The 16,701-nt window shown below is 43.7% G+C and overlaps 1 long non-coding RNA gene across 4 annotated transcripts in view; it reads left to right on the plus strand.

Annotated features, from left to right (window-relative positions):
* The first annotated feature begins 369 nt into the window (after window positions 1–369).
* The window catches only part of LOC141522974 (uncharacterized), a 118,897-nt gene continuing 102,565 nt past the window's right edge, over window positions 370–16,701 (plus strand). For 2 of the 4 annotated variants that reach the window (XR_012478276.1, XR_012478277.1), the window contains exon 1: window positions 370–1,276. This is a non-coding gene — a long non-coding RNA (uncharacterized LOC141522974). The remainder of the gene's footprint in view (window positions 1,277–16,701) is intronic. The other 2 variants (XR_012478278.1, XR_012478279.1) reach the window with 1 other exon arrangement.

Raw genomic sequence — 16,701 nt, forward strand, 5'->3', positions numbered from 1 at the left:
CCCGCCCCTCCCGGCCCGGCCCCGGCCCCGCCCCCGGCTGGTCAGTCCCCTCCCGGCCCCCGCCCCCACCGGCTGGTCAGTCCCCTCCCGGCCCCGCCCCTCCCCTCCAGGCCCCGCCCCCACCGGCTGGTCAGTCCCCCCCGCCCGGCCCCGCCCCTCCCCCCCGGCCCCGCCCCCGGCTCTTCAGTCCCCCTCCCCGCCCCGGCCCCGCCCCCGGCTGGGCAGTCCCCTCCCGGCCCCGCCCCTCCCGGCCCCGCCCCCGGCTGGTCAGTCCCCGCCCGGCCCCGCCCCTCCCCGCCTGGCCCCGCCCCGCCCGGCCCCGCCCCCGCCCCCGGCTCTTCAGTCCCCCGCCCCGCCCCGGCCCCGCCCCCGGCTGGGCAGTCCCCTCCCGGCCCCGCCCCTCCCCTCCCGGCCCCGCCCCCACCAGCTGGTCAGTCCCCTCCCGGCCCCGCCCCCACCAGCTGGTCAGTCCCCTCCCCGGCCCCGCCCCTCCTCGCCCCCGGCCCCGCCCCCGGCTGCTCAGTCCCCGCCCGGCCCCGCCCCTCCCCGCTCCCGGCCCCGCCCCGGCTGCTCAGTCCCCCCCGGCCCCGCCCCTCCCCTCCAGGCCCCGCCCCTCCCCTCCCGGCCCCGCCCCCACCGGCTGGTCAGTCCCCTCCCGGCCCCGCCCCCACCGGCTGGTCAGTCCCCTCCCGGCCCCGCCCCCACCGGCTGGTCAGTCCCCTCCCGGCCCCGCCCCTCCTCGCCCCCGGCCCCGCCCCCGGCTGCTCAGTCCCCCCCGGCCCCGCCCCTCCCCTCCAGGCCCCGCCCCTCCCCTCCCCGGCCCCGCCCCCACCGGCTGGTCAGTCCCCTGCTCAGGTGTGACAGGTGAGTGGGGCCAGGCCCGGGCAGGAGCCCGGCCTTGAGATGCCGCCTTTGACCCTCGAAGAAGTGGAGGCTTAGCCACCCTCCTTGGAAACCCCGCCACGTCATTGGCTGTCTCCTGAGACCTGGACAGTGGCCCCCTCCTCGCTCCCTCTTGGCTGCCTAGAAGCCCCACCTCCTCCGAGAAGCTTCTCGAGCCTCCCTCAGAACAACCCAGAGTAAGAAATACAACAGATTCATCGGATCCTAGATTTAGAGCTTAAAGGCCCTCCGTGCCAACTCCATCATTTTATAGATGAGGAAACTGAGGTCCAAAGTGGTGAAGGGATGCAGTCATGGTCTTACTGATGCCTCGTTGCCTCTCCTACTATTGTCCTCTTTACAGATGAGGAAACTGAGATTCGAAGAGATGAAGGTGCGATTCACCCATAGTAACATAACTACTAAATATCAGTGTTCCCAGATTTTCATGATTCCAAATTCAGTATTCTTTGTACCACCTGGTCTCTTTAAAGTTCCTAGCACTCTGATGTACTGAGAGAGAGAAAGATGACTTCATGCTTCGTCAACTAATATTCAGTTTAATTAAAATACATTTATCAGTATCAAAATACATTAATTCAAAATACTATGTCAGAGATTGTACTAAATTCTAGGGCTTGTACACATATGAATTAAACTGGCTCTGTAGGAGCTTGCTTACTACTGGTAGGACCCAAAGTGCCCAGGGATAATTCAGTAGGATAAAAGGAGATTTGGAGGAGAAAACATTGGAAGCTTCAGGGAAGCTTCCCAGACTACCTAAATGAAGATAACTATGTAGAAAAGTAGAGAGGAGGTTGTTGGAGACAGTGTGATCGGGACAAAGAATGTTGGTTTCTGAGGAAGAGGACAGGAGCCAGACTTGCCTGGTGCTTTTTCATGTCCTCAGTTTTCTCATTTGTAAATAAGGCCTCAGAGATTCTTTCCAGCTCTAGGCCTTCGATCCTGTTTTTGCTCGATTGCCTCATAGGCACGGGGGAATAGCTCGTCCATTGGTGTGGAAGATGAAGTCTCAAGTTCAGGGAATAGCTTATAGCCCGGCTGGGCTGAAAGAGATGTTGGGGAAAGGCAAAGTATGAAATAAAATACATGCACAGGATAAAATACAATCATAAATTTCTTTTTTCATTGAACCTGTGATTTCACTGGTTATAGGGAACTCCTAGTGAGAGTTCCTGGTAATTACCTCCATCTTAAAGAGGTGCTTCGGTGTTAGAGGAAAGCCTTGAATCAGTGCCTTCCTGACTTGGCCACTCGACCGTGCTGCCTCTCTGGTATAAACATACATACACAGGATAAAATATAAGCTAAGGCATATATATATATATATGTATATATATATATATATATATATATATGTATATATATTTAGTTTAGAGGCAGTAAGGAACCATAGAAGATTTTTCATCAGGGGAATGACATAGATCTATGACTTGGTAAGATTGTTTTTACATTGGGCACATTGGAGTGGGGAGAGACTGGAAATGGTGCCCCAAAATAGGAGGCAAGACTGATGGTGACCCTGTGACTGAAGAGAAAAGGACAAATTTGAGATGTTTTGAGAGAGAGAATTAAAAGACTCCGTAACTGATTGGCTATGGTAGATAATAAGGGAAAGAGAAGAGTGGAGGGTGACTGAAGTTGTAAAGAATGGTGAAAGATAGTTTAGAACAGTGACAAGTTTTTCTAAGAAGGTAATGAGCTATCTTTACCATTTACTATTTCTCAAGTCAGTACAACATTAAATTTCTGTGATGGACTTTGAAAACTAAGTGTAGATATTCTATTTATTTTTAGGTTTTTTTTTTTTTTTTGCAAGGCAATGAGGGTTAAGTGGCTTGCTCAAGGCCACACAGCTAGGCAATCATTAAGTGTCTGAGGCCGGATTTGAACTCAGGTACTCCTGACTCCAAGGCCAGTGCTCTATCCACTGCACCACCTAGTCACCCTGATATTCTATTTTTGTTGACGCACCACTTCCCAATATGTAGTCCCAATTTAAGATTCTTAATCCTGTCTGTAACTATTACTTGTTTTTTCTTTTAAAAAGACTTATTTTAAGTACTTTTTGTTACATTTTAAATTCTAAACTGTCTCCTTCCCTCCCTCCCCTATATTAGAGAAGGCCACCATTTGATGCAGATTCTTTTTTTGTATAAAACAGTGCCATACCTACTTTTATTTATCAGTTCTTTGTCTTGATGTGGAAAGCATTTTCTTTCATAGGTCTTTTAGTTGATTATTTATAGTACTCAGACTAATTTGTTTGTTCATAATTGTTTTTCAAACACTATTTTTACTATTGTATATAGTGTTCTCTTTTTTTGGGGGGGTTAGGTTTTTTTGCCAAAGAAAGTGGGGTTAAGTGGCTTGCCCAAGGCCACACAGCTGGTAATTAGTATATAGTGTTCTCTTGATTCTGTTCACATCACTTTTCATTATTTCAGACCAGTCTTTCCATAATTTTCTAAAATCAGTCAGCTCATCATTTCTTCTAGCACGCTTCTATCACATTTTACATCATAGTTACATATCACAACCTGTTTAGCTATACCCCAATTGATAGGTATTCTCCCAATTTCCAATTCTTTGCCAACACAAAGAGACTGCTATAAATATTTTACAACTTATAAGTTCTTTTCTTTTTTCCTTAATCACCTTGGGAAACAGACCTATTAGTATTGCTATGTCGGAGTATGCACACTTTTGTAATTCTCTTCAAAATGATTAGATCAGGGGCAGCTAGGTGGCATAGTGGATAAAGCAACGGCCTTGGGGTCAGGAGTACCTGGGTTCAAATCCGGTCTCAGACACTTAATAATTACCTAGCTGTGTGGCCTTGGGCAAGCCACTTAACCCCATTTGCCTTGCAAAAAAAAAAACAACCTAAAAAAATGATCAGATCAGTTCATGATTCTACCAACAATGTATTAATATCCCAATTTTTTTACATTACCTCCAACATTTGTCATATCCCCTTCTATCATTTTAACCAATCTGAGTGATAGAATAATTTCAAAAATTGTTTTAATTTGCATATCTATAATCAATAATGATTTAGAACATTTTTATGACTATATATAGTTTTAATTTCTTTATTAAAAACTGTTCATATCCTTTTGACCATTTATCTGTTGAACTATGATTTATATTCTTATAAATTTGACAATATTCCCTATATATTTGAGATATGAGACCTTTATCCAAGAAACTGTCTGTAAAGTTCCTCTCCCCATTCCTCTACCCCCAATTTTCTGTTTTCTTCCAGTCCCCGTTATATTTCTTTTATTTATGCAGAAACTTTTTTTTAATATATAATAAAAATTATCCATTTTCATCTCATAATACTCTATCTCTTGTTTATTCATAAACAAATCTGATAGGTAATGTTTTCTATGATATAGTTTTCTTATATCTAGGTCATATATTCATTTCATTCTTATCTTGGTAATTGATATATACGATATTGATCTATACCCAATTTCTGCCAGAATATTTTCTAGTTTTTCAATTTTTTTAACCAAATAGTGTATTATTATCTTAAAAGCTTAAATCTTTACCTTATAAAACACATGATAACTTTAATCATTTACTACTGTGTACATTACTTGTGAACTTTCAAAAAAAGAATGGTTCTCTGGAATAATTCTTTCCACATGGTTTTAAGTGCTATTTGAATCTCTAGTGTAATTGTTTCCAAAGTTTTTTGATTGCTAACTTCAATAATTTTTTTGTACTTTATTCTAATAGAAATATATTTACATATTTATAAGTTATATTACTATAATACCATACTAATAGTCATACATATTGTAAACTTAAAAATAGAAATTTAGCAAAGATAAAGATAAAATATTTTATTAATACTACAGAAGAGTTGATGAGGGGCGGCTAGATGGCTCAGTGGATAGAGCATCGGCCCTGGAGTCGGGAGTACCTGGGTTCAAATCTGGGCTTAGACACTTCATAATTACCTAGCTGTGTGGCCTTGGGCAAGCCACTTAACCCCATTTGCCTTGCAAAAACCTAAAAAAAAATACTACGGAAGTGTTTTGATATTTTAATAGTATGTGACTGTGATTGAATATGCTTAATTATTTTTGAAAATAATTATTTAATATTTTAAGATATAGCTTATTAGAAGGTCAGTTTCTATGTTCAGTTTGTTTTTATACTTGATTTGAATAGCTTGTCATACATGAAAAAAGATACCTGGCAATATGTTGTTGCCATAAAAGTAATTGCATTTATTAATTTATGATAATTTTTTCAAGCCTATCCATCAATTATGCACACATCTTTGTTGAAATTCAACTGAAAAGTGCATTTCTCTCTTCATGATACAAATGAATTCTTGCCTACTTACTGGAAAGCTTATTTACATTTTTTAACAAGAAGGTTCACAAACCCACTGAAATAATTTGGAATATTGGTTAACAATTCTGTTTATGAATATATGTGTGTGTGTGTGTGTGTGTGTGTGTGTGTGTTTGTGCAGTCAGTTTATATATATGGTACACTCAATTGTTTTCAGCAATTCAGATAGGAGAGAGTAAATATGGTAGGAGAAGGTAGTGACCATATCAAAAGTTGCAGAGATGTGAAGGAATATGTGGACTGAGAAAAGATCTTCAGATTTGGCAGTTACGAGATTCTTGGTAACAGTGGTTAAGGTTGAATGAGAAGGCAAGAACAGTGATGAGGTTGAGACCATGGAAAGGATGGTGATGACGTCCTTGATGAAAATAGGTAAAACAAGGAAGGCTTGGTTTGAGGATAAAGATAATAGGAAATCTGCTGTGAAGATTGCCACTGTCCGTGCCTATTCATTCCAGGCCAGTCACGATTTTACACTGAAAAATGAAAAGTATATGTGTGGAGGACACTTTTCCCAAGTGTAATGTTGGTTTGCCTTTGGTACCATGAGGTTCCATGGGAATGGAGAGTGGGGGGAAGATGCAGGGATCTTGAGATAAGTTTTGTCTCCAGAATACCTAGATCCTGGTTAGCTTGTTATTGTTTTGGGGCACTGTATTAGTCCAGATATTTCAGGGTACAGAATGGGGCATATTGATTGTATAGAAGGTAGAGAGAGGTGATGTCACTGCTTTGAGTGAGACGAGGTCAAAGTTTACTGTTTCAGGGAGGTTGGGGTGGGATACTCTTCCCACCTTCTGGATCATGGACCTTTTAGGTTCACAGGGAGTTAGTCACTTTGGAGGCCACTTCTCTAAGATCCCAGCGCTGCCCAGTAGGCCATTTGAAAACAGGCAGAGCTTTGATAGGAAAATTTGTAGGGATTTAATAGTCACTCCTTCCAGTCTGAGGAAAATGTAAGTTTATTTCATTTTGACCTTCAAAGACAGAAGACAAGGCAGTTTATGTTAATGCCTCCCTATGAAGATTGTATCTTAAAAAGGAACAATTTTTAAAATCTACTCTGTGTGTGTGTGTGTGTGTGTGTGTGTGTGTGTGTGTGTGTGGAGGGGGAGTGTGGATTTTTTAAAATTCATATTGAAAAATAAGCCAATGGACTATTGATTGCCTGCAAAGCACATTTGCTAAGGAATGTGACAAAAGTCAACACCAGCAGGGACTGCTTGGGTGTTTTTTTCCCAGATTTTTACAACAGGTGCATTCAGAGCTCTTGCTATGTTTGCTGCAGAAACCCATGTTGGCACATCTACATTCGGGGAGTTGTATAATAAAGCAATTCAGGCAAGGCCTCCTTGGCTACTCATCTGTGAAGGGGGATTAGAGTTTCCAGCTCCCTTCCATCTCCATTTCTTAGAAAAGAGAAATGAACATTGTCGTCTCTTGGATTTTAAATCTCCCAGGATTTTTAATGGAGGAACCAAACAGGACAAAATAAACTTAAGTATAGGAGCTCTTGATGTTTTCCTGGTGGTCACAAGAGAAAAATGAAAAACAAAAGATCCATTTCAATTTGTCCTTTTCATTATTATGAACTTTTGACAAAATCAACAAGGATTACCATTTCCCAATACAGAGAGTAAAATGACTTTATATGAAACTGTGAATTTCCATTACATATAACTTTTTTCTATTTCAAGTTTAACATAATAGCTCCTGCATTTCACTGCTTGTCTGTGTCCTCTTCTGAACTTCCTTCTCTCTTTTATGTTTATTTAAATATTTAGAACTATTTAAAATAAAAACTTATTTGAAATGAGTTTTTTGATGTTTTCTAATTTTTACATCAGTTATATCTCTCATCCTCCTTCACAGAGCAATTCCATATAACAAATAGTATTTTTTAATGACAAAAAGGGGAAAAAATCTTCACAATTATTGATCAATACATTGAAAAAAATCTGAAAACATTTCCAATCTACATCCCTCGTGAACTGCCACCTCCACAAAGAATTGAGTTGGGGGTGTCTTCTTACCTCTCTTTATTCTAGACCCGCTTGATCTTACAATTTTTTTTGTTTCATTCACTTTTGCTTTTTTTATGTAGTGATTCTTGTGTATTGTAGTCATTGTGTCTAATGTTTTCTTGACTCGTTTCTTTACTCTGCATTTGTTCATGAAAATCATTTCCATCCTTCTCTGTATCCTCCATGTATATATTTTCTCATAGCACAGTAAAGGGTCATTATATTCCTACACCATGATTTGTTTAGCCATTCTTCACTTGATAGGCATCTCTTTGTTTCCAAGTCTATGTTGTCACAAAAAGTGCTACTGGAAATATTTGGGAATATGGGGATTGACTTCTAATCAGTGACTTCCTTGGGGAATTCCTAGTAAATTGAATCTCTGGTTCAAAGGGTGTAGACATTTTAGTCACTTTATTTGTATAATCCTAAAATGCTTTCCAAAGTGACTGTACTCTTTCACAGCTCTACCAACTATGTATAAGTACATCTATTTTTTCATATCCCTCTAACATTTGACTATACCATTTTTTGCTATCTTTGCCAATTTGTAATCTCAGGGCCGCATACATTTAACTGTTTATATGTCTTAGTTACCAAATTGTCATCAGAGACATTTGATACAAATATTTTTTTTCTCATTTAACCACTTCCCTTCATTTGCTAGATACATAAAATGTCTGTGTAGAAATTTTTTCAGTTTTGTGCAATATCCCTTTTATCTTGTGCAATTATCTCTATCTCTTATTTGGTTAAGAATGTCTCTTATCCATAATTGTGAGAGGGTATATGATCTGCCTCTGTCCTCCTCCTCCCCCTTCCCCCTCCTTTTTTATATCACTGAGGAACACGCTGTGGTTTAATTTTTTCCTCAAATTCTACTGAGTCCTTTGTCTTATCATTTTCCTTTATTTTTTCAGTATTCATAGAAGCCTGAACTCCTTTACTCGGTCTGGAGGCCATATTTCCTTCTTCTATGAAGTGATTTATTTTGATTTATCTGCTTATGTTCAAGGTCTCTGAGTTTTCTTTCTGTGATCTTTGGTAATTTAAATCCCTTTCTTTTCCCCTATTAAGCTGAATCCCTCCTCTCAGATGGTGGTTCCTCTGGGAATTTGATCCCAGAGCATCTCATCTCTCTCACAGTCTAGGGCTCTCTCCTGGAAGATTTTTCCCAGTTGGATTCCAGGGTCTCTCCTCAGCTTTAGTGGATGCTGCAGAGCCCCCTTCCTTCTCCCCACCCCCCACCACATACAAGATGTTTTTTCCCATACCCTCTCTTTCTTAATTCTGCTGCGTTGCCCCACTGGTACCACCACAGCTGGGGGAGGGGGGAGTCTGTGTGTGTGTGTGTGTGTGTGTGTGTGTGTGTGTGTGTGTGTGTGTGTGAGAGAGAGAGAGAGAGAGAGAGAGGGAGAGAGAGAGGGAGGGAGGGAGGGAGGGAGGGAGGGAGGGAGGGAGAGAGAGAGAGAGAGAGAGAGAGAGAGAGAGAGAGAGAGAGAGAGAGATTTCTGTTATTTAGAATCTGGATCTCCAAGGTTTTGGGAAGAGGAGATGGTGGGGTGTGCAGCTGAGCTCTCTGTCCTGTCCCTTTTTTCCTTTTTTCTGATCTCTACAGAGATCTTTTGCAACCCACAATGCTGCAGCAGAGCGTCTTGGCCTTAGCCCAGTTTCTACAGTTTAGAACCTGTGTCTCCCCAGCACTGGAAAGAGGGAAGGGGACTTGGGCCATGGGTGGGGTCTTGCGATTGCCCGGTGCTGCATCACTGCCCCTGCTTCTTCCCTCCCCTCATTTTACACATTGGAATCTGAGATTTAGAGGGGCTTAAGTGCTTTGACCAAGATCACAGAGGTAGGAAGAGGCAAAGCAAGACCTTATGATCACAGCTTCTTATTTCAGGTTCAGGACTCTCATTTAAACACTCTTTGATAGGGAGATTGTGACATAGAGTTAATGTTGAGGAGGATCTACGTGGCCTCCTATCCAAGGGGAAGGTATTTTTTCTTTCTGAATTTATATTGAAGTTGTCATCCTCTATATGGGAATCCTTCTAGGTTCTTTTATTTTCTGGATCTTTCCCCTCCTTTTGGGGCAGAGCTATCACTTCAGACACATAGAGGAGCATGCAAGTCTTCAGAGGGAGGAGAATAAAATGAGGGAGGCTTGATAATGCAGGAAGGATCTCTACATGGGATCAACTTCACAGCTCTGTCACCTGAATTCATTAAGTAGTTGCTTTAAAATAAAAAGTAACCAAAAATAATCAGTAACTATCATTAGGTATTATCCTCATTTTATAGATAAGGAAGCTAAGGCTTAAGGAAGTACACTGACTTCTCATAGTTCATATGACTAGTAAATGTCAGAAGCATGATAAGACGCAAGCTGGGCTAGGGATCAGCCCTAAGCCCCTTGGGGAATTTTCCCCTATGAAAACCTGCTTATGTTCTAGCTTCCGCTTGTTAGTCATTTTGTTCACTTCATTCATTGCAGGTATCATTTTCAAAGACATAAAGTCATAATCAGGGATAGAAGCACTAGCTCCAGATTTTAATTTGTCATGGCCTTCATATTTTTCTTCATCTGTGACCTCATCTACATGGATACTCTTTCTACTCATAAAGTTCACAGCCTTTTCACTGCAACTGTGACCTCTTCTGACTTGGAGTCCCTAGATTTCTTAACACGTTGGATACCAGTGGCTCACACAGATGGTCCATTGCTGATCCCTTAGTGATCCCTTGCTTTTGAGGTTTACTGAAAAAGGAAATGGCCAGCCTCTCTAGAGTCTCTGCCAAGAAAACCCCACAGTGGGGTCATGGAGAGTTGGACATGACTGAAAACAACACGTCACATACATCTGTTGTGTGTGTGTTTGTGTGTGTGTGTGTGTGTGTGTGTGTGTGTGTGTGTGTGTGTATTATTTGTTCTTTTCTAGTCTTCATCTTGAGATGGAGGGAACCCAGAATTCTCCGAGGCTGTGTTAGGTTACACCCCCACCCCCAGCCACACACTGGATCCAACCCTGTGATTTCATTGTTATGATGAATTCTCTATTGTGTATGCTCCATTTATTGATGCATAAAATTAACTTCTCTGTAATTTATAGTTTTGGAGAATTGCCTGGGGCAGAAAATAAACTACTACTACAATCAGAAGCTTATTTTATGATGCTCTACAGCTTATAAAGTTCTTTGTACAAGTCAACCCATTTGGCCAACAAGTGTGATCCCAACATTGCTATCACTGTGGGTATTTTACAAGTTCTGATTTTGCCTAGAAGTTCATGTTTCCCCCTCAGTTCTATAGGGAAGTAGGGGATGGGGCATATTTTAACTTCTGCTCTGATGTATGAGCCCTTTCATTTTCACAAGGTCCTTATCTTTCCTCCTTAGCATTCGTGGGTATGTCCAAGATTAGTAATGTTCATGCACTGCCTGGAAAGACAGGTTGGGACCAGATTATGAAAGGATGAAGACACTGAAATAGTTCTGCATTTCAGAAGCATCTTTGGTGGCAGCTTCCAAGGAAGAAGTCCTAATTAGGAGGCTGAATTAAAGTGATTTGTTGTGTGAGTGGAGAGAAGGGCTGGGATGATGGAGGCGGCAAGATTTGGCAGCAATTAGATTTGTGAGATGATGGAGAAGGAGGATGTGAAGGCTGGACCCTGTGAAAATGGAAGCATGGTCATGCCTCTGACAGTCAGAGGGAAGTTTGGGTGAAGAAAAGATTTTTGGGAAAATAGAGGTTTAATTTTTGACATGTTTTGTTTGAGATATCTGTTCTAGGATCTCCAGTTTGAAATGTCCAATAGGCAATTAATTCAGGAGGGATTTCAGCTGGATTTGTGATTTTTAAGTCATTTGCAAAGAAATGATATTTAAATCTCTGGAAGATAAGGAGGTTATCAAGACAGTATCGGAGAGGAAGGGGGAGATGACTTAGGAGAGAGATTTGGGGTATACCTGCAGTTAGGGGACAGGAAATGGATGGTGTGTTAGTAAGGAGAACCAGGAAAGAGGATGGATCCCTGAGGAGACTGAAGTTAAGTGAGTCCCAAACAGAAGGTGGATGAAGAAGGACTGAGAAAAGACCATCAGATCCGGCAACTCCAAGATCCTTGGTAACTTTGGAGAGAGCCATTTCAGCCAAGTAATGAAACTGGGAATTTGATTGTAAAGGGATGAAGAGTGAATGAGAGGAGAGGAACTGCAGGTAGAGAAGGTACATAGCTTCTTCAAAGGCGAGTATGGGAGGAGAGACATGAAAAGGATATAGCTAGGGGCAGCTAAGTGGCCCAGAGGATAGAGCACCAGTCCTGGAGTCAGGAGGACCCAAGTTCAAATCCAGACTCAGACATTTATTAATTCCCTAGCTGTGTGGCCTTGGGCAAGTCACTGAATCCCCATTGCCTTGCAAAAAAAAAAAAGGATAATAGCTTGAGGAGGTTGAAGGGACTAGTGAAGATTTTAAATAACAGGAAGTAACAGTAGGGGAGGAATCAATAGATAGGGAGGGGTTGATTATTAGAGAGTGGGGATTAATCAGGGAGGGTCCCTTGGCCTTTAGGATTTTTACCTTAGCAACTGAATTTCTATTGAATTTATAGTAACTTACATTCTGTTGGAAGAAAGAACACACTCACTAAGTAAAAACCATAAATATAAAGTAAATTTGTTTAATTGACAATCCTATTCTCTCTTCTCCCCATTTTTTCCCAAGGAAACCACATATTAGAAGTGAACTGTTTAGTGTAATTATGGAGATAGGTTTCTTTTTTTGGGGGGTGGAGCAGGGACCTAGTCCAGTCCTGTGATTTTCTGGGCCTAGGGAACTCTCAGTGTAAAAACTTTCATTTAAGCCTATGAAGAGCAAATGAGAGGAGAGGAACTGCAGGTAGAGAAGGTCCGTAGCTTCTTCAAAGGTGATTGTAGGAGGAGAGACATGAAAAGGATATAGCTTTGGGACAGCTATATTACTGTGGCCTTGAGGACTTTCTGGACTTGAATCAGGTTCACTCATATGATCAGTATGGATCCTGGGCAGGACTTGAACCCAAGTCTTCTGGACTCAACTGTGCTCTGCTCTTTTTCAGATGTGTTTAGATGAAGTCAAATGAAGTTGGAGATTAGAAAAGTTATTAGAGCCTTTCCTGCCTCCTCATCCCTCAGTTTGTTAAAGTTGCTATAACCACACCCCAAAAGTACTATATTTATATGTATTTTATATTTACTTTTTATGATCCCCCCTTGTTTCCTTATAGTAGAATATAGGCTCCTTGTAGGAAAGAAGGAAGAAAGGAAGCTGAGTCATGTTGCAGACCTGCTGTCACTGGATCTCCTCTGGAGCCTGGGCCTGCACTCTCATTTCAGTCCACTGAGCTTTACTGCTTGGCCCGTGGGGGCTGGAAGCCACATGGGCTGGGGCCACATGAGCAGGAAGCACCCCGAGTCTTTGGACTAGGGCTTCCTGAGTCAGACCCAGTGCACCTCCTTACTCCCCTCCCCAGCACCCCTTCCCATTTCCCCTTAGTAATTCCAGATCTGGGCACCAGAATGAAAAGGCCTTTACAAGAGCGGTTCAGTACTTTTGACAAGTCAGCTTTTTCAATAAAAACTGTGGAGGTAAATTTAAATGTCAGTCTTGATAACAACATTGTTATTAGTATTAGGCAGTATAGTATTACTGGTTCCCACCCCCAGCCCCCCATCTTTGCTCCTTAAGATTCTTTGTTGAGGGCAAATGGTATCTCCCAATTTTATCTCCCAATTTCTTAAACTAGTCTTGGTTTGGGGGATGTGGATTTAACATAAACTTTAAAAGCAGAATCATCATCATTGCTCTTGTTCATTAGGAGGAAATTAAAAAAAAATCCCTTCCTTCCCACTCTGTCCTTCCTGGAAACAGGGCCTAATCCCACCATTTGTCCCCTCAAAAGAAAGACTTGGGTTGGAGGGAGATAGCTTCAAGCTGGCCTCATTTGCTCTGCTCTCCAAGAAGGCAATTACCCCAAGAAAAACCCGTTCTTTGATCTCCATGAGGTGCTAATTTGGAAGATTTGGGGGCCCTTGGGACTTTGGGAAGCAGGGCTCCTCCATAAACAATGGCTTTTCTGGGCCCATTACTGACCCAGCTTCTTCATTTCCACCAGTGTTTGAAGACAGGCCCATGTGTCAATAAAGGAATTAGAGCAGACACCTCCAGCCCCCCAGCTTTATCTCAGCCTGCTGACAGGAACAGTAGGTGACATTCAGGAACAGCCTGGACTTCAAAGTTGCCCAGCCCGGGCTTCCACCCCAGACAAACAGAGTTTACTGCTCCGGCAGCGACAAACAATGAGGGGGAGCTCCCAGATGGGAGATGAAAGGGCAACCCCCTCTGCAGAAGAAAGCTTTCCCTTAGCACAATTCCTATCCCCCCCCATTTCATTAATTGGTGGACTAAAAATAATGGAAGCAGATAGTAGCTTTGGCCTGGGCAGTTGGAGAGGAAGGGGCTCTCCTTTTCCTGAGGGGGCCAGAAAGGGAAGGAGCTTGACAATTGAGGAGTCTGAAGCCCCAGTTTCAGCTGCCCCTTGGGCAGGACTTGGGAGGTGATGGTCAGAGAGGTGGGGTGGCTCCACTGGCGCTTCCAGCTGCCTCTTGTCCCAGCACCCTCCCTGGCATTGGGGGAGAAGGAGGGGCTCCAATCTGCCCCTTGCCTCAGGATCATCAGCTTCACTGTGAGGACTGTCGTAAGTCCCAGGGGAACCTTCAGGGACAAAGGCAAGGATGACCCCGAGAGGATTGGGCCCAGGCAGCCAGGGTTGTGTTGGAGGGCACCCTTGAGTAGGTGATCTTGCTGCTTCACCCCAGACCAGGGCCTTCGGTTTGCCCTAGGGGAAGAGGCCAGGGTCACGACTGACCTCTGCCACTGACCACCTGCCTTTACCTGGCATGGACCCCTTAAGTTAGCCTTAGGCCTCATCTCTCTACTCCAAACCTTGAAGGCCCTTCCAGCTCTAATCAGTGATCCCGGGCACTTGCTCCTTTCCATGACCATTCCAGGTTACTCCATCATTACAGGAAGGCAGACATTTGGACAGGAGGAAACTAGAATCAGTGATTCTCAGAAGGGAATGCTGCCCGCACTCTTGTCCAGTCTTCTCACTCCCCAGCCTCTTGGGACCAGTAACATTCCATCCCCCACCTCCCAGCATTTGTCCCGGTGGTGCCCCATGCCTGGTAGGCCCTGTCTCTTCTCCAGCTCCTGCTCTCCCAAGGCTCCATTTCCCCTTCATGCTGGGCCTTCACTCAGGGTGAGTCATCTCATATCATAAGTGTGCATGCGTACCATCTCACCCATCAGACTGGTACCACCTTGAGAGCCCGGTCAAGGTTGGGTTGACTTGGGCTCAGATCCCTAGAGCCAAGACTCAGGACCCTGCTGGAAGCATAGTTGTCCATCATTTAATCTTGTTAGTCTGCTTCCGCATCAATCAAACCATTATTTAATTGACTGATTATGTGCCACATGTGCTTCCTCCTGGGGTACAGATTAAAAAAATGAAGCATTCTCTGCCATTTAGGACCCCAGATTTGTATGGAAGTTTTGAGAATAGTGTCCCTGTTTTCACTGACAATTTGCAGTGATTTGTCTCAATTGTTGCATCTTTATTGAGGAGGTTGTGTGACCACCTGGACCACTCAGTGAGGGGGCTGGACTTGGCCTCTGAGCCCCTTCTCACTCCCAGTCCTGTGATTTTTAGGTGGTCTAACCCTGATTGTCCAGGGTCAGAATGCTGTCATCATCACAGACCCAGGTAGTGCCAGAGCAAGGGCTCAACAGATTCCAAGTTCAGTGGGTACTCTTGTTAAATCAAACATTGGTGGGGGGATTATGAACTGATTCAACCATTCTGGAAAGCAAGTTAGAATGATACAAATAAGGTAACTAAGATGTCCATCTACTTTGACTCAGAAACTCCCTGCTGGATACCCCTCCTTAAGAAGGGATTGACACAAAGAAAGCTCCATCTTCATCCTACCCATCCTGGCAGGGTTGATGCTTATTGGTCAGGATGGAGAGTGACTAACAGTGTGGTGGGCAAGAGGAAATGATGAGTGGGATCATTCAGAGAAACCTGGGAGGACATCCATGACTGGAGGCAGGGGGAAGTCAGGAGAACCGGGAAGACAACCTGCAGGATGCTTCCAGAACCACCAGATCATTGGAGCAGCGCCGCTGAATCATAGAGCAAGCTGGGACGAGAAATGGGAGGACAATATGGTTATATAGGGTCAGATTTTTTCATTTAGTTGGTGGTGGTTGCTGAAGTTTTACTCTTGACTTTTTTAAAAAATTTATCTAAGGTATAACTGAGATGGGGAAATCTCCATGTTTTAAAAACAAATCATTTAAAAAGAAAAATGTCAGAAGGTCAATCCCTGGTTTAAGGTGTCTCTCAGCTGCATTCCCATGCCTTTGCCTTGGGTCACTGCTGCCCTAGGAAGGGCCGCCTCATCCTGACCTGGACTCTTAGCCTTGAGTCTCTCCCGGCTCTGTCTGTGTGTCCTCCCCCAGCTGCCAGGGCGATGGTCCCACAGCACAGGTCAGATTGCATCTCTCCCGCCATTCACTGGACCCGGGGGGATTCACCATCACCTGGGAGCAAACAGAAAACACTCTGGGTTCACTCTGGTTTCTTGACTTCTGACCTCCCCCTCTCTTTGAGTATTCTTACTCTTGACACAATCTCACTGTGCTGTTGGGACCCTCATATTCAGATTTTGCCTTTGGACCAGCCATCCCACAGGCTTGGGATCCCTCCCTTCTCACCTCTGCCTCCTGCTCCCCTTCTTCCTTCCAGGTCTTGCTCACATTCCACCTTCTGCCAGAGTCCTTTTGTTTTTTGTCTGTCTTTGTATCATGGAGTAAATTTTGATAAATGTTCATTGGTTGGGCACTGTTACAGAGACATATAGATCGGGGAGTTGTTGCTATCAAGGAAATTAGATTTGTATATGTGTGTGTGTGTGTGTGTGTGTGTGTGTGTGTGTGTGTGTGTGTATTTTTTAAACTCAGACCTTTGCAATACAAATGAGCACCTACTCTTCAGTTTGTAATCTTAAACTTGGTTCTTGGGCCAGTTTGTGTTAGTATCTAGACCCTAGCCACTGGGGCAGCCTCAACCCACCCATCCATGCTGCATCAAGGCTGAGGCTAGGGAGTCTTCCTTCCTTCCTTCCTTCCTTCCTTCCTTCCTTCCTTCCTTCCTTCCTTCCTTCCTTCCTTCCTTCCTTCCTTCCTTCCTTCCTTCCTTCCTTCCTTCCTTCCTTCCTTCCTTCCTTCCTTTCTCCCCCTCCCTTATGCCTTCCCCATGTCTTTCTTTTCTTCCCTTTCATCTATTGATTATTG

Source organism: Macrotis lagotis, chromosome 4 (genome assembly GCF_037893015.1).
Source record: "Macrotis lagotis isolate mMagLag1 chromosome 4, bilby.v1.9.chrom.fasta, whole genome shotgun sequence".
Taxonomy (NCBI): Eukaryota; Metazoa; Chordata; class Mammalia; order Peramelemorphia; family Peramelidae; genus Macrotis; species Macrotis lagotis.